The 23817-nt window shown below is 39.2% G+C and overlaps 1 protein-coding gene and 1 long non-coding RNA gene across 12 annotated transcripts in view; one reads left to right on the forward strand and one right to left on the reverse strand.

Moving 5' to 3' along the window:
• The window catches only part of limch1b (LIM and calponin homology domains 1b), a 100969-nt gene that overhangs the window by 74290 nt on the left and 2862 nt on the right, over positions 1 to 23817 (reverse strand). The gene's annotated exons all lie outside the window — the stretch shown is intronic.
• Positions 14567 to 16512, forward strand: LOC137092118 (uncharacterized). The gene is made up of 3 exons (XR_010908148.1): positions 14567 to 14757; positions 15343 to 15502; positions 15674 to 16512. It is a non-coding gene; the product is annotated as an uncharacterized lncRNA (long non-coding RNA).

The following is a 23817-nucleotide window of genomic DNA, read 5'->3' on the forward strand; positions in this document are numbered from 1 at the left end:
ACTTTTACTCGGTTGACTTCAAATTCAAAGAGCCTTCGGGGTCTTTCCAAGTCCAATACCCTCATATTCAAGAACTTAATGTGTTATTCCTGCAACTTAATTCAGATAAAACTGATTTTTTATATTATTGGACAGAAAAGCTCCACCAGTAGTAACCGAGAATACTGTCTAACACTTGATGACTGCTCTGTCAAGCCCTCGTCGTCAGTGAGGAACCTGGGTGTGCTCTTTGATACCAATCTTTCATTTGAAAGCCACGTTTCTAGCATCTGTAAAACCGCATTCTATCATCTTAAAAATATATCTAAATTACGGCACATGCTTTCAATGCCAAATGCTGAACAGTTAGTACATGCGTTCATGAGCTCAAGGCTAGATTATTGTAATGCTCTACTGGGTGGTTGCCCTGCTCGCTTAATAAACAAACTCCAGCTGGTCCAAAACGCAGCAGCTCGAGTTCTTACTAGAACCAGGAAGTATGATCATATTAGTCCAGTTCTGTCAACACTGCACTGGCTCCCTATTAAACATCGCATACATTTTAAAATCTTGCTTATTACTTACAAAGCACTAAATGGTTTAGCTCCCCGGTACTTAAGCGAGCTCTTAACACATTATACTCCATCACGTCTATTGCGGTCTCAAAACTCTGGCCAGTTGATCATACCTAGAATATCTAAATCAACTGCAGGCGGTCGATCCTTTTCCTATTTAGCTCCTAAACTCTGGAACAGTCTTGTAACGATACACCAAACCCACGATTCGGTTCGTATCACAATTTTTGACCCACGGTACGATACAAACCTCGATATGGGGGGGACAAAACAGTTTTATTCTGTACAGTATTCTGTAGCCTATTTTGCCGTCAATACCATATATCTGTATGGTCAATAGGCTATTGCCAACGTTTTCTTTGCGGTACCAATAGGCAATATATATTTAACATGAAGTATAGGGCCTCCTGTACATCAATACCAACAGAAGCGCCGCGTCAGATTCTGGTGTGCAAAGAAAGAGAAAACGCCACGCAGCCGCCCCGCGGATGACACGCAACAGAAACGCCACGCTCACACCACGTTGCCAGCCGGTTGGGGAAGCTTCTTGAAACACTTACATCAAATTGTGTGGGTCTTGTCAACTACACGATTGTCATCCTTGTTCTCCACCAGGTAGCTGAAATGTTGCCATACTGCTGACTTAAAAGTTGGACCTGGACAGGAAGGATAATTCTGGCAGTTGGAAGGGGTGTGTCACGATTCTGCCTTCTCACATCGCGATACAGGTTCGTGGACCTGCGTATTGCGATTTCGATTTCATATCGCTTATCATTACAGCCCCACTTCCTAGCATTGTTCGGGAAGCAGACACACTCTGTCAGTTTAAATCTAGACTAAAAACACATCTCTTTACTATGGCATACACACAGAACATGTTTTACTCTCATTATTCAGATCAATTGACTGATTGTTAGGCTGCATTAACTAGGTCAGCCGGAACCGGGAACACTTCCCATAACACCTGATGGACTCGATACATCATTGCACAACACAAAGTCCTCATGTGGGACACACTTAACATAACACGTTAATGTGTGTAACTAGCATAAATCAAGTAAGCTAGTGTCCACAAAGTGCTGGCAGAATAACACATTAGCGGACCGAAGGGATTAAAATGGGATTTTTTCCAAAAGCACTTTCAAGAACGTGTTTATTTTCAAAGACTTTCCAGGGCCTTATCATTTTTTTCTTTCAGATTCAAGGGTTAGGGTTAGGGTTCCCGGTCAAGGATTTCAAGGACCCGTGGGAACCCCATTTAGTGCATGATTTGTAAGTTTGCAGCTCTGTGTGTGTGTTTTACTGATCGTAAACGTGCTCCGCAGCTCATCTGATACAGTATTGCTATAGTGTGTGAAGATATGATAACAGATTAAAGACTGGATGAAGACACTACAGTGTTTCTCTCATGTTAACACGTTATCTTGTGCATTGCAGAAATGTGTTATAGACGTTCAGTGTGTTATGAGTTATTGATATGATTATGTTCTGACCGCAGACAGGACGTTGTTCCTCTCAGTCTGATTAACGATGTGTGTTATGATGTGTGGCTGAGCTTCTGTCCGATGGTTGGGTTAGTAAGAACGCTCTCTGTCTGAGAAGCTCCAGGACACGCGGTTCAGCCAGAGGTCTTTTCTCTTAGCTTCAGCTCTGTCCTGTCACACACACACACACACACACACACACACACACACACACACACACACACACACACACACACACACACACACACACACACACACACACACACACACACACACACACACACACACACACAGCTGGAGCATCGACACATTCAGCATCTTTTGTGAGCAGCACTTGGCAGCTTCTTAAGAATGACAGATCTGGCAAACACTTGATTACTCTGAAAGGCCAACGGGAACAGCATTTTCAATACATTTGGCTCTCGTTGTGTAACGTGTTTTTGAGTAAAATGAGTGGTTAAGAAGTTTTCATCCAGTACGGTCAGGTGTTCTGGAATTAGCAACGGAGGCTTGGGTTTAGATGTGGAAGATATTAGTCCCGCACACAAGAGCACTTTAAAGACTAATGTCTTGAAATACATCATCTGAACAATGTGTGTTTTAACCGTAGTACAAGCGGAATAATTAACTCGTTAAATTATTAGAAAAACAATGCATATTTTTCTAATAAATCAACGGCTCGACATAAATTATACCCTACACATTATATAGACAGCCCTAATATATTTATTTATTTCGGCCTATGTGCAGTCATTTGTTCAGTAACGTATGTACAGTAACACATCACCCACTATTTGAGAATAACAAACACTACAATAAACACTAGGGATGCCACAATTCTCAATATAATATTGAAACGGTTTTGCATTTAATTAATTATTTCTATTTCTCACAGTTTGAAATATTTCTCACTTTATTTGGGCTCTGTTTGAGTGAGCCTGTGAGTTAAGCACTGATTGGATATTGGCTCATATCAGAGCGCAGACTCACAGGCAGAGCCGGAATAAAGAGAGAAATATTTCAAACAGAGAGAAATATAAAAAATTAATTAAATGCAAAACCGGTCCTAAGTAAAGTTAAGTTTAAGGTTTTTCCAAGTCTTTTAAGAAAATAAAGAAAGAGTATTGCAATACAAACACTTTCCCCTTAACGTCTTTCTGTTCCAGTCGCATAAAAATTGAAAAGCAAAAAAACAAACTGAACTGAAAACGTGGTTAAAACTGTGGTATGTTTTGAACTGTGGACTAACTGTATTTGTTGCATCCCTAATACACACACACACACACACACACACACACACAAACACACACACACTGCCCCTAAACCTACCCATCACAGGAAAAACTCCTCCTGTGTGATTTATAAGCCTTTTGTAAAGTGGGGCCATGGGTAATGTCCTCATATTTCACCCTCTCCTGTAATACCTGTGTCATACCCATGGCATTATACACATTTGTGTCCTCATATGTCACAAAAATATGCACCCCACCCCCACCCACACACACACACACACACAATAAAACAAAAATTCAGAATAAACTGGCAAATGATCGACCCCAACATGATGCTGATTGACAGAACAAGGCCCAGTTTAGGACACGTTACATTTGACTCCTAAGCAGAAGATGAAAACACACACACACACACACACACACACACACACACACACACCTTCACCATGAGCTACACGTTCTTTACCTCCATGTTTTAATACTGTTGTAAATATCATGTTAGATGATTGACAGGTTCTGACCCATCACCTCTATAACCTACCAGAGCCAGAACACATGAGTGTGTCCACTTCTCGCTGAAGACATGAGCGATGAGAGAATAATAGTGTCCTCACGGTGGACTCATGAAGGACCGCTCAGGTGAATAATGGATGCTCTAACCATGAACACCAATTAAAGGAGGCCAGCAAAGATGGACTGGAGGAGGCAGGGGAATTTCTGCCCCACTTTCTGTTTTTAGACTCGCACAGATCTGCAGAGCCACAACCGCTGCAGAATAACCTCACGCCTACGTGAGAGTCACACAAACACACGTGTGTATGTGTGTGTGTGTGTGTCCTAGCGTCTGATGATTGACAGGAGTTTAAACAAACACACTCAGGCAGGCCTGAACAATAGAAGTCTGTTAGTGACCCTGAGGAGTAATGGCAGATAATGATGACGAGCTTTTACTGGCGTATTACCCAGAGGAATCTAAACTCGTTCAGAATCACAGCACAAACACTGGAAGCAGGTCCTGTGGCTAACAATGGGCTTTCTCTCAAGGTTTCATGCATTTATAACATCTCGCTTGGATTACTGTAATTCATTGTACTGTGGCATTTCAAAGTCCCAGCCCTTTCGTCTGCAAGTGGTCCAAAATGCTGCAGCCAATTTTTTTTTTTTTTTAAAGACGAAAATTCGACCATGTCACTCCGCTCCAGCGAGCTCTCCATTGGCTACCAGTCAAATTCAGAATTGACTATAAAATTCTCTTATTCGTTTACAAATGTCTGCATCATCTTGCTCTAAGTTACCTGACTGAACTCCTAAATCCCCATAATCCGTCCATCACAACCTAAGATCTAGAAATCTAAAAGTACTCTCGGTTCCTTGTGCTAGGCTTACACGTCGAAGCGACGGAGCCTTTTCCGTGGTGAGGAGTAGATTGTGGACCAGCTTGCCGACACAAACTAGAGCAGCTTCATCTTTGTCAGTTTTTAAATCTCTGCTGAAAACCCATTTGTTCTCCTTAGCTTTTAATATGTGCTAATGTCTCTGCCCTGTATGTTGTAAATTTAGATTTTATTTATTTGGACTCTTGGAAATCTTTTGATTTCTTTGTAATTTGTGCTTGTAGATTGTGAGATGCTGATTTAGCTTATACTTGTACACCACTTTGGTCAGTCTGGGGACTGTTTTAAATGTGCTCTATAAGTAAATGAACTGAACTGAAGGTTTACCCAAATGTTCTCGAGGGGAACACTCAGACTTTCCACACCCATCTAGTCGAGTTATTAACTTGAATCAAACTCATGGATAGAGGTTAATTTCAGGTGGCATTGGAGTATATATAAGATTTCATGTGTCCGTCCTTAATCAGAGCGATCTACAATCATCTCTACACAGACACAGACACACACACACACACAAACACACACACGCTGTTATTAGTGGTTAACCAAATAAAGTGCCAGCTGACTGCTCTGGTGTTTAGGTGTGTAAAACTCTCTTCTGCACTCATTTGACAATTGTTTCCCAGTTTTTTGGGTTTTTTAATTGTTTTTTAATTCCAGAAATCAGGGTAAGAGGCAAAAAAACTCCCTGTCCCGACTGGTTTATGCTTAAGCCATTTATGACCTTACTCCGATAAAAGAAAACGGGTTACCGCGTTTATATGACCATGATCATTGTCAGATTATTAGGTATAATCAGCTTAAGAACGTGCATGTAAATGCACTGTGATTTCTCTTCGTGATATAGTTATTAGGACTCTGGTTGGATCTCTCTCCTACTCTGATTGTGTTATCAACTTTTTTTTTTCATGTTGCAGCCGCTCACATTTGATCTCATGGAGCTTCAGTGCTTACGGTATTTTGTTTCTGCAACACTAGTAGCACTGGCAGAATTAAAAAATAAAGCAACCTTTCAAACGAAACGGTCCTTCCTCGCACTCAAACATCACAAACACAGCTCATATGGCGGCTTGAGAAGGCATACTTATGTAGAAGTAGACTATATTAAAAACCAATAGACAATGAAAGGTCCAACATATGAGGAATAGGCTGATTTTAGCTGTGTGGCAATGTTTCATAGGATTTGGGGAATTAGTTTCTTTTTTTCCAAGTTAAGGGGTAATGCGAGGGTCCACCCATCATCCACGCTCTGATCTGCAGTGAGGCTATCTCTAGTTCATAGAGCCCTATATAATGTTTATTTAACATATTAATACCCAGAACAGAACAGCAAGCAAATCAGACGTGCCCACTTACACCTGCACACGCCAGAGGACCAGATCGCTGGAGAAAACCTTCAGAAAGCCATCCAGATCATTCCCAGATCTCATCCACTCATCACCAGCTCTTACTGACACACACACACACACACACACACACACACACACACACACACACACACACACTACATAAAGGCCCAGCATTACTCAGCATCATCACACTGTGTTCACGGATGACTCAGACCCCTGTAGAACACACTGGTGGATGTGTCCGAATGAACTGGCCTTTTCTGTATTATTGGTGACCTCCGCCAGGATATGAGCAGTAATGGAGCGAGTGAGCCGGTCACCTGTGGCTCCTCCGTCACAGAGTGTGTGTGTGTGTGTGAGGAAGAACCGTGCATAACCAGCTGTGTGTGATGAGACACTCTCTGTGGGCAATGAGGATTCACACCAGGGTTTGAGTATTGAATTACACCAGGATATAACACATGAGTCCTTGGAGGAAACCGGCACATGAGTTTCACATTTCCATTCATCATATGATTGTAGTCACACACACACACACACACACACACACACACACACACACACACACACACACACACACACACACACACAGTTTTGTTGGTCACCGCTGAAATGCTCTCCTCGTGTAAACAAGTCGTATCTGAGCGTATACTTCTGCTCTTTACTATCGACTGATGGCGATGAGTGATCATAACTCATAACTCATCAACATATGGATCAGGAGTCTGGGATCGCTGTGGATCTCAGGTCTGACTCTGGGATAACGGGCCTTATAGCAACAATTATTCTATGAAAGTGTTAAGCAAACATGTACTGGCACTCAGAATACCAGCAGTGATATAAATACAGCTGCTTTCACGCATTCTAGTTTAGCAGTGAAACTTATTTTCACATTTAACTAATTGGTTAATAATAACTTATTTTGTTAATATATATTATCATGACATTATCAAAATGCAGCGTCATCAGTTTTCCTAAAAGAACACTTCCATGATTCGCGTCATTATGACTTTATAAAAGATTTACACAAGAATGTATTCGTGTGCACGTTTGATGAATGAGGCATTTACAAAAGACAAACATAAATGAAAAGCCCAAATATGAGATGTCCCGGGTGTGTATTGACGGAGTATTCACTGTTTCATAGAGGAGGGTCAATGGCAGCTTCCACCGGAGATCAGGAGCCAAGTTACAGCGGTGTAAAGATGACTTTATAAAGATGGCAGCTTCATTATTTTCTTCTCACTCAGAGATTGGCAGATCTATTAGTGAAATCTGTTGACTTTATCAATCTGTGTGTCATTATATGCCAACGGTGAGCGCTCAAACATGGCCAATAAGCACTTCTGCTGTGTTTTTAGCCTGAGTTTGAGTGCCTGTGACTCAATAAGTATTACAGATAGCTCAACATCCTTTTAGATTCTGGTTCTTAACTAACTTTTCTTTTGATATCTTCATTGTAAAGGCAATAATATATTTATATATATATTAGTACATAGTAGTTAAGGCCACCTAATATAAAGTGGGTCCATTTTTTTTTTCTAAAGTCATGTTTACACCCCTGTGATTTGGCTCCAGATCTCAGGTGTCATTGACCCTCATCTACAAAACTCAGTCAATACACATCTGAGTCCTCTAATATTTGAGCTTTCCTCACTATTTATGTTTGTCTTACTACAGGACAAATTTTTAGACAGAATCAAACATTTGAGCCGAGTTGACCCTATAACGATAACATCAGTGAAAATGTTGAAGCCTTGACCTCACAGTAAATGACAGTGATGGGCGTCTGTCACTCTCACACGCATGACATCTATCATATCGGCACTCGCTCCATCAATCCCAGAATCCCCTGCTGCTCCGCTCCATTAGAGGAAGAACTGAAAGGCCTTTAGCCCTCAGGACGACTCTGTGTGTGAAGGTTAACCTTCGAGCTCACAGCAGGAAACTCCAGCCCTAATCAAACGCACACATCGACTGCGGTCCGGAAACACACACACTTTCCCTGCGGAAACACACACCAGTCTGAGGGAAGTGTGTGTCCTGCTAACACAGGCCATCTGTTCCTCATGACTTCTGCAGAGAAAGGTGATATGATGATGCTCGGTGTGAAACTATAAGTGCTTGAATTCTCTTCTGTCTGGAAATATAAACGACCGTAACATGTCTTAGACACTGGGGGACCAATGTTTAGTTTTGCTTATTGGTCTTATTGGTTTATTTAAAGGGATAGTTCTCCCAAAAATGAAAATTAGCCCCTGATTTACTCACCCTCAAGTCATTCTAGGTGTGTAGGACATTCTTCTTTCAGACGAATACAATCAGAGTTATATTAAAAAAGTTTAATAATGTTTTAAAAGTTTAATAAAGGTTAATAAATGCCTTCTGAAGCAAATCGATGCTTTGCATAAAAATATCCATATTTAAAAATTAAAGTCTCTGCCGATCGCCTTCAGACTTTTCAACACTTTTCCTATAAACTGAATCCGGTAAGTGATCGACATAAACGTTAATTTATAAAGTTTTAAATATGGATATTTATCTTACACAAATGCAACAATTTGCTTTAGAAAGCCTTTATTAACCTACCAGAGCCGTGCGGAGCAATTATATATGACGGATTTCAGAAACAGAGCAACTACTGCCATTATAAAGCTTGGATTAGCCAGGACTGTTTTAAATATAACTCTGATTGTATTCGTATGAAAGAAGAATGCCATACACACTTAGGATGATTAGAGGGTGAGTAAATCATACGCTAATTTTCATTTCTGGTGAACTATCCCTTTAAGGAAATAAATAAAACTGGTACAGTGTCAGTTCTATTGTAGTTATGATGTATGTTTTTAAATATCCACACATTCACTCTTATTTTCTTTCTGCTTAATATGCAAAAATACAAAAAATGTCTTGCCCTGCAAATTCAGTTATGGTTTATATAAATAATGTCATATTTATGATTCAAAATGGTGAAATATTATAAATAACATCAAGTAGTTTGCATCACTCGATATTACTGAATGTTTTGATCATAAAACATATGTCAAATATTAAATGTTTGTCTACTTGCATCTTAAGCCCAATCTTTCACTGCTATAAAGTGGAATTTGGTAAGTTCAGTAAGCCCCGCCTTCTTTAATCTGATTGGCCATCTCACTCATTCTGACAGTGACAAGCGCTGAGGCAGACAAACCCCCCAAAAAAGGTCACATTTGATTTGTAACAAACAGAGGTGTGTGATGGGGCAGCATCAGTAATATCAAATATTGAGGGGGATAATTTGTCCATGTGTAAATATCCGGGGAAACTCGTCCCCCTCAGTGTCTGGCGGCTCTGGCCCTGATTGGATCCGCTCAGACCTCCGTGAGAGAGGGACATTAAATGGGTCGCAGTATTGATGAGGAATCTCCTGTGTCTGAGCGACTGAAACGAGCCGGATGCTCAATGATCGTTAGTGATGCCTCGTCAAACCGCTCATGTGAAGCTGGAGATGACGGGCTTCTGATCGACCAGCTGTCAGTGTAGTAAAGCATGGCGTAGTAAAACTCGTACAGTAAGAGCTGTGAGGAGCAGTACAACGTCAACAGCCTTAAAACGACAAATCAGAGACGCTACAGCCTCATGACAGAGTCAAGTCTTCCCCGAATCCAGCACAACTACAGCCCGCAGGAGGAGAAAAACTTAACTTTTGACTATATATAGCAATAAGTAAAACGTACTTATTTTGCATGTATAGTTTTAAAGTAAGTTTCACATATGGAAATATAAACTCTACCTAACTAGGTTAAGAAACATTAACAAAGAAAATCTGTCATTTTATCTTCACCAGTAAAAGGTTGAGTAGTTTCTACTTAGTTAAAGTTTCCTTTGCAGTACTTTTTACTCAAACAATATAACACTGAATTAAACCACACTTTCAAAATGTATGCTTTACTTAATATCTATAGTGTTATTTATTTAGATGTTCTGTGTAGACTCGATACTCAGTACACATTCAATGGATCAACCTCATGAATTATTAAATTCGAATAGTTTTACTTTATTATGTAATGTTAATATTTACTCTTTAATTTCTACAAGCTTGTATTGAGTACTAATATAGAATGTACTTTCTTATGTTTTATTTTTGCCTGAACTAATTTTTTCATGTAGTAAGTACACTAGTTTTTTTTCTACTTCAGCACAGGATCATTTCTATCAGTGTATATAGGCACACTCTTCTGAAATGATACGAGAAATTACATTAATCACAGTGAGCATGCGTACACACACAGAAGCCGACAAAGAACTTGATTTGCCATGAATGGACTTAAATAAGAAGTGTTTTCCTTCAGGTGGCCCTGAAAGGCCTCAGTAATATCCTGCCGCTCAGAAGAGGAATCACTGAGCCTTCTCTCAGGTATCAGCCCTCCTCAGTGAACACTAGCCTTCATATGAGCTGTACGCGAGCGAAGAAAGACCTGATTCATATCAAACACGCTTCAGGACTGAGTCACAGCTGTGAAACCTGCCTTATCAATCCATTCATTTATAAATACATCACAATGCATGTCTTCATTCCTATATTAGCCCTCATAAGGCATTAAACACTAGATCAGTTTCACTCCTGAATCTGTTCAGACCCGATGTGACAAGAGCTTATAAAACAGGCATAACATATTTATCCGCTGAAACCTTATTGCATCTGATCCGTAATGTCTCATTCATGAGTGAAAGGACACAATGCTTTACGCTTTGAATGTTACCATGTTTTTACCAGGCAATTTACCATTTTCAGTAATTAAAAAAATAGAGAAATTCTTCAAAATTTAAAATGTACTACAGCAAAAACCACTGCGATGCAAGAAAAATGTATATATTGTTGTCATATATCATTTTTATACACATTTTTATTTGAATAGATCTTTATATTAAATTTATAAGCAGATATAATATGATAATTATCAGTTTGAACTCCACTGACTTCACTTCATCTGAACCTTAAAAACTCATGACTGCTCAAAACTTTCTGCATTTACATCATCAAAACAGCATCAGTATTACTCAACCTAAATATTCCTTTACTTGCATAAACTGTTACAGTCACTTTTGCAGTCACAGTAGCAAACAAAATGTGTGTGTGTGAGTGAAAGGGACTAAATGCATTTTACAGAAGTCATTTGATACAAATTTAACTTATCGATGTAACAATCAGCATAATTTAATTCTTAATGTGCAAAAAATATCTATATAATAATAATAATAATAATAATAATAATAATAATAATAATAATAATAATAATAACAACTTTTGGGTCAAACCTGAAGGCTAAAAGTGTATCTCATTTTTTTAAAATCTAAAACAAATTTAATCTGAAAAAAAAGTTTAGTTTTCATAATAAAAATGGATTAAAAAGAATATTATTTGTACCTCCTCCGAGTCAATGCATACCCAAAAGCATTAGGATTGGTAAATGTATATGATTTAAATTATCTTAAGTTGATTGGTATAATCTTAAGGGAAAAGAAGCGTACACACACTCACAGAAACAGCATATGAATCTGATGATCCTCAGTGTGGTCTGCCAGATTTGTCCGCGATCCCTTCAGAAATAACCCGACTGGTTCTGCTCCTCTGGCTTTAGGACTGAATGGATCTGACCTCAGCTCTGATTGGCTCTTCTCTTCAGAAAGACACACCCCCGAGGCATTGATATGTAGGTTAAATCTGAGCGGTCGATGGGCGGATGCTTCTCAATGACCCGATTCTTCAGCTCAGTTTTTGCATTAGCGTACACATCAGAGGCAAATCCAACTCATATCCTGTTTTCCATCAAAGGGGCTTGTGCAGGTAGAAGTGCCCGTGTCTGCGGTGTGTAAAGTCCACACACTCCTTCATGTTGTCTAAATGCCAGTTCTCCAGCGTCTCGTGTTGCGGTCTCCGTCTGGCTGATCTCAGAGATCTGTACCGGTGCCATTTTCCCAAGGTTTGGTCATTAGCTGCGTCTCCCTGCTCCGCTGTTCCCACTGGAGAGATCCCGTTAGCTTCCCAGAGTCCCGCGGGCAGAGATCCTGCCATTGTACAGCCAAGTAGGAAAACCAAAACCTACTCGCTGTTTAATACGACTTGCCTTGTGTGAACTAAGTGAATATGAAGAAGATCATTGTGGGAAAACCTGAGACACTCCTGCACTAAAGCTGGCATGAACCGGTCTGCATTAATATTATCGATTGCATCTGAAGCAGGAAGATTTGCATTCAATTACATTAATGATGCTAATAAATAAATCACACAAAGCACTGGCGATTCAATGATATCCCAGCAGTCGCTGTCTTGAGCAGTCTTAAAACAAAACCCATGCAGAGTCCTGGACTTTTAAAGTGTTAGTTCACCCAAAAATTATTTCATTAATGACTCACCCTCATGTTGTTGGACACCTGTAACACCTTCGTTCATCTTCAGAACACAAATGAAGATATTTTTGTTGAAAGCTGATGGCGGAGAAAGGCTTCAAAAAGCGTTCCTCCTCTTCCGGGTCATGTATTCGCTATGATTCGAACGTCAGAGCTGCGTCATATTCTTGCGCATGCGTCAAGTTCACCTCAATAATTTGGTGGATTATATCGTTATTTTTATTTTTGTGCACACCATAACTATTTTCGTTGCATTGTAAAATTATTGTACAGCCACTGTAGTGAGATGGACTTTGTAACGAAGTCTTTAGTGCCTTTATGGGTCTTGTGAGTGGGTCAGTGGAAATGTACTGAATCCCAGTTGAGGCCTTTCTGAAGCCTTTCTCAGCCATCAGCTTTCAACAAAAATATCTTCATTTGTGTTCTGAAGATGAACGAAGGTGTTACAGGTGTCCAACAACATGAGGGTGAGTCATTAATGAAATAATTTTCATTTTTGGGTGAACTAACCCTTTAAGACCTTCAGTCCTGGAAGTCTGAGACCGAGAAGTTCAGAAACCGTCTTAAGAGCGGTCTTGAAACAAAACCCATGCAGAGTCCTGGAAGTCTGAGACCGAGACCCTCAGAAACCGTCTTAAGAGCAGTCTCCAGATTTACAACATTAATGTCTAAACAGGTAGCATTCAGTGTGTTCTGCACTCATGATGCGCATAGTAAACATGTGTTTTTGATGATCTACCAGGTAAAACTATTAGGTGTGGGCGATATGGCAAAAAATATCTCAGTATGTTTTGGTTGAATAGTGATACACTGTATATATCCCGTTTTTTTTTTTTTTTTTTGTAAGTTTTTCTATGTGGATAAAAAAAAAACTTTAATAATAATTTAATTTCACATCCTGTCCAATGATGTCCTAAAAACAATGTTGACACTGAACTGCTATAAACAAATACATTTAATAACCTATATTTATATATTACTCCATTATAATGGACACTTTCATGAAATATAATTGTAGGTTTAAAATTCCACATAAGGCACATTTATTGTCCAACATGTAGGCCATTTTAGAAATATGCATACTTCAGTCCGAATTATTGTGCTTCTTTTCTACTGCTCTCCGTCTGTTTGCAGTTTGCCTAAAGTTTAGGAGATTTACTTTTGAAGACTCGTCCTCTCTTGACAGCAAAATGGACATATTATGGTATGGAGAATATTATGGTATGGAGAATATACCTGTGAAATGTACACTGTAAGCAATTGCTGTAAATTTACAGCCAATTTTCAACACTAAAATGCCGTTTTCTTGTTAAACAGTTTAATACTGTAGTTAGCAATGCATTGTGGGCTGCTTAATTTGGAGGAACAGGAAAGAGGCCCTAAACAGTATGCTAATGTTTTAAATTACAGTACACGACAGTATTTTTTGGAAACTGAGTGTTGACTGTGGAGTTTGGAGTACGTTCAGAAGTTTGATACAACAAATCGAGGCTACTGCTTTTGGACAATTTTCTTTAATGAAACCTAGAAATAATTTGCCATTAACTCCTGGGGAGACTTCAGGAAACATTATTTGGATAGGAGATTTTCCAGAAGAGGACACACAGTTTAGAGGACGTGCTGGATATCATCGAGTGTTCTTCATCAACCTCTATCGGGTCTTGCATCTACAAAATTACGGTAATTGAAATTTTTTTCATTTCGCAAATAATTTTTGATATCAAACTGATGCTCAGGAGCTTATCTTGCTTGGTATTTGAACATTTCATTTAACAGTGAGGCTCAGATTTGAATAGCCAAAACAATATTACTTTTGGGTGTTTTTTTGTTTAAATTTGGTAACATTTGCAGTAGAACTCCCCCAATACCTGTAAAAAATAAAATTGCTACCCATAATTTTTTGATTGCCAAATCTATTTAGCAGTTTGACTGTAGGTTGCTCTCACCTAGTGTTTACTAATTATTGACCTTTTATAATTTTTCTTCTTAAAAATCTTACCATGGTAAGAATAATGTATTTGTTCCCTACAGGTGTCTGCTACTTCAGCTGACATTGAGACAATTTAGTCTTCCTGCAAGTCCTAGTCTGATACTGCCTAGTATATTTCATTTAGATTCATCGATAGACACATTGTTTATCATTTAAACAAGGTAATATGTATGCTTTGACTTGAAGTTTCAGGTGCAACTGGGCAAGTCCCAGTTAAAGGTTGGATAATCATCTCTGAGGACCGTGTAATCTCTTAGGGCATCACACCAACATTTGCAATGGGGCTTGCTGCTGTATTTGCAACTACATTCAACCTTCAGTTTCAAGATGAGGGACCCTGCACTCTGGAATTCATTTAGAGGTAAAAACTCTTCATTACTTGTCATCATTATATGGATATATACAATTAAATTAATTTGTTTGTATTATTTTCCGCATAAAATGGTATTAGTACTGTACATTTCAAGCCACACATGGTATTTTGCTTGACTATACAGGCTTTATATACTAAATTGTAATAATTAAAAATATATATGTATGTATATAATTTTTTTAACTAAATATCCAAATAAATGTAATTACTAAACTAAATTAACTATAATAAACTAAATTACTGATCTGCCCACACTGTCACTATATGATATTTGAAATGAGCTGATGGCATCACTTTTTTTCTCCAGAGTGGCTGTACAGCCGAATCAAATTCTGTTGCATTATTTTCATGTTTAACACTGTGTAACTGCTTTGAAATAATCTGCATCGTAAAAAGCGCTATAGAAATAAAGTTGACTTGACTTTAATATAATTTAATTTGATGTCACTTTTATATGTCATTCAAGTCCACTCTATTTGTGCAATGAAGAAAGACAAAAAACAAAACAATTCATTGCATTTAACTGAAAGCATGTTGTTGCAACACTCTGATCTTAGACTATTTTGATTTCAGGTGCTTTGTTGGTATAAATCCAGAGAAAGGGACAAAGGCCAAAAGGGGCAAGGTTGTCTCCAAGAAGAACGGTATGATCGTCCAGAAGAAGTCTTTTGAGACACGTCGCCATGCTACTGAAGAATCTCCTTGACTTTCAATGGAACTTTGATATAAATCGGTGAGCTCTTTAATCTCGCTCTCTTTGTTTTGACAGTCTGGCATTACCACATTAAACCACAAGAGAACTGGTATTATTAACTTTTGTAAGCATTAGCTTGGAGTGTATACTGTACGTTCGTGATTTTACAGTTTATTTATTTAATTATGATTGTTTGTTGTTGTTTGACAGTGACAACACTGGAATAATACTGCAGAGAGGAACAGCGGCTACCAAAGTGATGGACATCTCTCCTGGACCCATATAAACTAAGATGTAAATACACAAGCTACCTCAAATGACTACTTTAAGCGGTAAAAATACAAGCCTACCTCACAGGACAATTTAAAGAGTAACCTGAAATGAAATAAACCCTAAAATGTTTTAATTGATGCATATTATTGATGCCTACTCTCAAAATGTTGTACTGTACTTTGTAGGTCTTCAAACTTATGTGTTAAATTAAACTAGGTTTTAATTAACTAGGTTTTTCCCTTCATGTTTGGTAAGGGTTAGGGGCAGTCTCTGAGCAATTTAAAGGGTTAGTTCACACAACAATGAAAATTAGCCCATGATTTCCTACCCTCAAGTCATCCTATGTGTATATGACATTATTCTTTCAGACGAATACAGTCAGAGTTATATTAATAAATGTCCTAGCTCTTCCAAGCTTTATAACGGCATTGTTGTTCTGTTTTTTTAAGTCCATAAAAGTGCACATATACATCATATAACTGCTCCACACGGCTCCGGCGGATTAAAAAGGGCCTTCTGAAGTGAATTATTGCGTTTGTGTCAGAAAAATATCCATATTTAAAATTTTATAAAGTAAATTATCTAGCTTCAGGCTAATCACCGTTCTTATTCGGCTTATGAAAAAAGTGTAGCGCCTCTCGCAGTTCAAAACGCTTGCGCTACGTCTGACATTGCACACCAGTTACGCACGTCAGACGTAGTGTAAGCATTTTGAAATAAAAAGAAGAATCTAAAAGAAGAATGTCATATATACTGACTTGAAGGTTAGTAAATCATGGGCTGGGTGAACTAACTCTTCAAGTTTATTGCCATAGTCTAAAGCAGGTACTACTAGGCTCTTTTGGCTACTAGAAATCTCGTAGAAATGCCCAACAGGATTTTGTTTTATGTTATTTTTTTCCATTTTTTGTATTCATGCTAAAATTGACATTGCTCTTTGGAATAAAGGTATTTGATTTTGAAGTTATTGCTTATTTTCCATAATATTCACAATAATGCATATCTTAAGCAATTGCCTATAGCCCTGAGAATACTGAAGTTAATTGCAATTAATATTGATTGCAACGAAGACTGATATTTTAGGAAACTGCTAAATTTATTGTGTTTCTAATACAGTAAAAAATAAACTTCTTTAAAAAATGCAACATATTTCTGTGATTATTTGAAAATTATAATATATATTTATATATTGAAAATATATTGTTTAGGTTGTTACTTTAATTCTCACAGTTTACTGTATTAGACTGTGAAATCATTTAACAGTGTGACTACAGACATATACAGCATTTCTGGTTTACAGACTACTACTGTAAAGTCATTTTACATATGAATACCGTAAAAATAACGGTATACTGCTGGCGTCTCTGCTGCCAGCTCTTTACTGTAAATTATAAAAATACAGAAATATACCGTTTTTCTAGTTTACAGACTACTACTGTAAAGTCATTTTAAATATGAATACCGTAAAAATAACGGTATACTGCTGGCGTCTCTGCTGCCAGCTCTTTACTGTAAATTATAAAAATACAGAAATATACCGTTTTTCTAGTTTACAGACTACTACCGTAAAATAATTTTACATATGAATACCGTAAAAATAACGGTATACTGCTGGCGTCTCTGCTGCCAGCTCTTTACTGTAAATTATAAAAATACAGAAATATACCGTTTTTCTAGTTTACAGACTACTACCGTAAAATAATTTTACATATGAATACCGTAAAAATAACGGTATACTGCTGGCGTCTCTGCTGCCAGCTCTTTACTGTTATTTTACAGGGAAATTTTTTACAGTGTAAGTCATTCACAGAGGAAAGCGCCGCATCTCAAATGCATTAAACGACTCAAGTGTTTATCTAAGCATCTGACAGAGCTATGCATGTTAACTATATCCAACCAGTTATTAAAGCCCTTAATATAAAGCGTGTCATGTTGAGGACGCGTTGCATTTAGCTCACTCCTCCACTATTTTTCAGATGCATTCATATCAATCTACTGTATAAGGATATAAACGGTATTGCCTCATTCCATACCGTCTCTAACAAATATATCAATATATTGTGCAAATTGGATATCCCGCCCAGCCCTAAAACTATAGCTATATGCACTAGGACAGAGAGGCTGGTATCCAGTGGGATGCAGGGTCAGATCCCACTGAACCCTGATTACTGTAATGAGGCAGGAGCTCTTTCATTACACACACTCTAATCCCACAGGTAATGAGCTTCTCTTGAAGGGATGGTCACACTGGAATACACTACACAACTTCACTTTAAACACTAGGCATCCTAAACTTGATTACAGAGCAGAATTGTGTGTCATACAGTATCACACACTACCAGACCTTTACAACAAAAGCAGACACATACAGAAAAACAAAATATCAAACATGTCTGATATCCTTTTACTGAATGGGATCAAAGTCTGAAGATTTATCCATCATGGACTGCATGATTATATGTTGTTTCTGTAAACTCATCATGACTGCAAATGCCACTCGCCACTCGCCACTCGCCACGCAATCAAAACTGACTTCTTATCTCTAAACAACCCAAGCCTGAGCAGGACTTTATTACACTGAGCTCTTCATGGTCTGAAAAAGGCATTAGTGAATAATAATGGGTGAACTATCCTTTTAAGATCTCTTTAGGACAACTCTTAAAGCGCTGGCTGATGATGATTTAACTTTAGTGAGTGTGTAGTGTCTCTGTTTGAGCATAAAAACATCTGCAAAGTTACAACCCTCAATGTTCAGAGCAAAGGGATATATTTCATCTACAGAAATCTCTCTTTAAGGACTACAACAAACGGCTGTTTGGGACTACAACAAGTTAGATAACCCCGCCCCCAGGAACATGTGGAGTTGCTGTAGTCGAGCACAATTGGGAGTCGCTCGAGCTGTCGTCCGTCTTTCCCATTTATTGATACTGTACAAACACAAACGCAATCGCATGTCATAAATCAAGATGACAACATAAGTTATAACCGTAATTAAACTAAACTATCCCTGTTCTCTCTTCATCAGCAGATATTCTCTGGCTCATCTCAATGGTGTGTAGATTATCAGGACAGAATATGCTAATCAATGACTGAAGATCGTTAACTCATAAACTCTTCCTCTATCCCTTCAGAAGCGTCCTGTCTCATTCTACATGTCTTCTCTTCTTCTGCAGTCTCTCCATCATCATCCGATTCCGGTTTGATCATAAAAAGCTGAAGAGTTTCTGTCATTTTCAGTGTGTGTGTGTGTGTGTGTGTGTGTGTGTGAGGTAATCAGAGCTGCTGACATGAGCTCTTGAAGCCCCGCCCTCTTCCTAAAAGGGGGCAGGGAGCAGCAGCTCATTTGCATTTAAAGGGACACACACAAAAATGGTGCTTCTTTTTTCGCCCTCAAAAAGTCATAATTTTAACATGCTATAAAAATTATCTGTGGGGTATTTTGAGCTACAACTTCACATACACACTCAGAGACTTATTTTACATATTGCAAAAAGGGACATTATAAGAACCCTTTAAGTTTCTGTAACTTAATTTAATACTGATAAAACCATATACCATCATACAAGATTCAGAAATTATAGCAATATTATTCAATCTCATCACATGCCTATGAGTAGATGAAGATTGAGGGATTTCAGTAGGTAAAGAGCAGGTAATGAATCAGATTATTAAACTCTAAAGCAAAAGATTTGCAGGCCACAGAAAGTCACAAAGCCGTACAGACTTAACACGAGTTGAACTGTGGGAATCCCCCGGGATATTCCTTAGCGATTCCTTGAATTTAACCCTCTTCAAGGAGATTACCCGTGAACTACAGCTTGCTGCTGAGAGCCACACACACACACACACACACACGTCTGTTTCAGCTCTGTGGGATCGTTCTATATTAGGAGACGATTAGGTCACTTCCACTAATACTTCCAGGATATTAGAGTCAATGTGAACTTTAGTTTTTGACATTATAGGACATTTTCAGTCAGTAAACCTTTGATGAAAATGGTATGAAACAAACATAAAAGAATACAATTCTGAGAACCTGGCACATGTTTTTAACTGGACTGTTTTATTCCATTTCTTAAACATGGATATATGAGTCTATAGTGATCTGTCAGAGCATTATGGGCAGAATGAAAGAAGTAAAGACAAGATTAATCATGCTGGATCAACTTCCAATTCACGTCAACAGAGCCTGAGGCCTGAGGGTGTGACACACATACACACACACACACACACACACACACACACACACACACACACACACACAGGACGTGCTCACCTGCACTGGATAAATGAAATACTCAAGAAGTCTGACATACAGAGTTTCTGTCAATACACACACGTAAACCTCCGGCTCCGTAATCGGAAAAACCTGAGCTGATTTAGCTAGAGGTCATGAACCTTGGACTCTCGTCAAACTTGGTGTGTGTGTGTGTGTGTGTGAGAGTGAGTGGCTGAAAATGACTCCATTCTCTGATCCATAATCATATTTCATCCCAGAGGAATCCCTCAGACAGAGGCTGTTCATTCAGAGGCGACTGAACCGACAATACGGAGACGTTCAGAAAGAGCCGTTCATGAATGATCTCTACAGACTTCATAATGGCTAATTACAGCAGGAAACTGAGAGGATTCCAGCAGAAAACCGCTTATATAAGCAGCTAAAGGCACAGATATTCATGTGTTTCACAAACAATCAAGGTTTGCGCTCACTGTAATATAATATAATTCATGTAAGGAACATTTTGAGGTATTCAAAAATCAAAACACTTTAAAATCAATGCATGTGGTCAAGAGTGACAAGGTGGATTAACTCTATAGCATAGCTAATATAAATATTCAGTATCCTTGCCCATATGTAAATATGCTTATGCCAAGCACTCAATTTCTGAGAAACACTTTGTATTTGAAATCAACCCAACACACACACTCCTCCCTTCCTTGCTCCGCCTAGAGCTGGGCGATATGGACAAAAAGTGATCTTGATAAAAATCATCACATCACATCTTTCTTTAATATCGTGCAGCCCTAACTGATGCTTTCATTAAAACACACAGAAGCCTCAACGCACAACTGTCTCAAACTCACTGACTGTACATCTGAACCTGCTTCTCAACTCCAGGTACCATCAGAACAAAAGCAGATCCGTCTGTTCTCACTCGCTTCACTTCTGGGTCACTGAAAGAGGTTTGAGTTCAGTTCTTCTGCAGAGAATAAGTGTGAACGCCCCACAGAACAACCATCTTACATGGCAAAGCATGACAAGACAACATCAAGAGAGAGAGAGAGAGAGTGTGTGTGTGTCTGTGTGTGTGTGTGTGTGTGTCTTTATAAGGGATGACCAGACACACATCGGTCAGCTGAGGTCTGACTGTCATTCTCCAGCGTAATGACAGACAACAGTGTCAGACCGAATGTGTGTGTGTTTTATGAGACGGGCGGTGTACTGAATTAAACATCCTAGGAATGTAATGGTGAAGGCCTGATGTGTGTGTGTGTGTGTGTGTGTGTGTGTGTGTGTGGTTACAAGAGGTTCTTTAAATTTCTGAAGTCTTTAAATGTGTGACATTATGCATATGATGACTGCACTGTCTGTCCATCTAGACAGAACACATCTGTATATGAAGCTCGTCTGTAAGTGTGTGTGTGTGTGTGTGTGTGTGTGTATCTGAAAGGCTCCATTCATACGCAAGGTCGATCTGAATCTGAAATCCTGTGTGTAGGAAGACATCGCATCCGATGACAACATGACCTCCATGGGAACATTCCCACTGGGATTGTGTCTCTAATGCCAAAGTCTCCAAGTGAACTCAATGAGTAAATATGATTTATAAATGCATAACCTAATTTGCTTTCACAATAACGACATTACACCTATGGAACGTGTGTGTGAGTGTGTGTGTGTGTGTGTGTGTGTGTGTGTGTGTGTGTGTGTGTGTGTGTGTGTGTGTGTGTGTGTGTGTGTGTGTCTGTGTGTGTGTGTGTGGCTCTTCATTCCAGCGGTGTGTTAAGTGTTACTGAGAGACGGCTCTGAGGCGTATGAATGAAAGATGAGCTCTGCTCCGTCTCTCTGCTGCTCATTTACTAGTCAAATCCTCCAACTGAAGCAGAAGCTGAAGGGCGAGTGAGAGCGAGACAGAGCATCTCAACAGCTGTACTGTCACAGTGTGAACTATATTATCACCGCTGCTATCTGACAAAAGCAGATATTAATATAACACACCATCACGGCGTCCTGTAAAGCTCAAACAGTGCGGGTTGGGAAAAGCCTTTAGAAACAAATGTGACTTAAGAGTAACAGAGGAGAAGAAAACTAGAGCAGGACTCATCATCACGACGCTGGGACGGTTGCCAGGGTGTTGCTAAGGTGTCGCTGTAGTATTATAGGATGTTCTGGGAGGTTCCAGTTCTCCTTCAGTGCATGTCTTTTATTGGCAGTGGTGGAAAACTGTTAAAGTTGGCATGACAGTCCTTTTGCGTTGGTCTTTTCTCCTCTATTGCGCCGTATATCGAGTGAATCGCTTCACAAACAAGAACAAATGTGGGCGGGGCTTGATTGTGACTGTGGGATATTGATTGGACGGCTGTGGTTTGCTATTGGCTGATCTCATGTGAGTGATAGGTGGCCCCGCCCTCGTCATCAGAGAAGAGATGAAGTTATTCTGACTCAAGATTATTAACACGATAATGAGAAATCATTGAGAATAAACACTGCAGTATTCCATTAAAACTGGATCTAATGGAGCGTGCCTGAGCAGACACCAGTAAAGGTCAGGTCGCTGGGCAGTGTTTGAGTGGTTATTATATCCCTCTGAGTGAGTATATGGATAAGTGTGTGTGTGTGTGTGTGTGTGTGTGTGTGTGTGTGTGTGTGTGTGTGTGTGTGTGTGTGTGAGTGTGACGCGCCCGCTGATATGCTGTGTCAGTTTCCCCTGGTAAGTAAAAAGAGCCCAGCTCCCATGAGTACATCACTTCTGTCCCACTTAAAACACACACACACACACACACACACACACACACACACACACACACACACACACACACACACACACACACACACATACTTGGATCTCAAAAGCTATGTCCCACTTACCAGCCTTCCTCCTGAAGTAGGAGAGTGCTGTATTTCAAGCGTATGTGTGTGTGTGTGTGTGTGTGTGTGTGTGTGTGTGTGTGTGTGTGTGTGTGTGTCTTTCATTTTCATACCCCAATGAAGAAAATCTCCTAAATCTTATTAATGGACATATAAAAACTGACCCAAGCTGTTTTTGTCAGAATGCGATATAAAACTCTAGCGTGCAGCTGAGTCGTGTGTTTAGTAGATCTGGCTTAACATGTGAAGTTTAGGAATAATAAACCCACCTCTAACTTTGTTCGCAAGTCTTGGATTTATTACAGTCCACGTGAAATAAAAGTGCTTCAAAAAGGTGTGTAAGAAAATAACATATATACTTTATGTTAGAATATTTTGGTGGGTATAACATTTTCCATCAGCTTTTAGTATTGTGCTTCCACACAGTTTGCGAATCCTCTCCTGTGGCCTCATGGGATAGCAGGAAGTGGTAGGTCATCCAGGGGCTTTCAGACGACTCTCCTAATGTAGCCTGAGGTTTTACTGTGCCGTCAGACGGATCGGACCAGGTTTCATGCCAATGAAGGCATATCTCAGACAGCAAAACTCGTAAGAACTACTGCTACTCCATCCACTTTCCCCCATTGATGGGATTTTCCAGCTATCTGTGTTATACGGTAGGGGGCGCTGTGACATCTTCTGAAAGAGTACAGAATCTCCTGATCAAAGCACAGGTGAAGAAGAAGCAGAAACAAGCGACTGAAGCGTATCATGATCATCAACATTAAAGATCAGATTAATGGAATCTGCCTAATGTTAGTGAGTGAGATGTGGCCCCAGGACGAGCTCTGGCCTGAAGCATTAGAGGTGCTGATGGACTCATCTGTGTTTGATCATCTCTCGGAATCACATCTGGATTATCAGATTTTTGCTCACAATGTTCTTTTTTTAATTAAAGTTACCCTTTCAAGTGCTGATAAAAAAGAAGCATGAAGCGAGAATACAACGGGTT

Source organism: Pseudorasbora parva, chromosome 11 (assembly GCF_024679245.1).
Source record: "Pseudorasbora parva isolate DD20220531a chromosome 11, ASM2467924v1, whole genome shotgun sequence".
In the NCBI taxonomy this organism is placed as follows: Eukaryota; Metazoa; Chordata; class Actinopteri; order Cypriniformes; family Gobionidae; genus Pseudorasbora; species Pseudorasbora parva.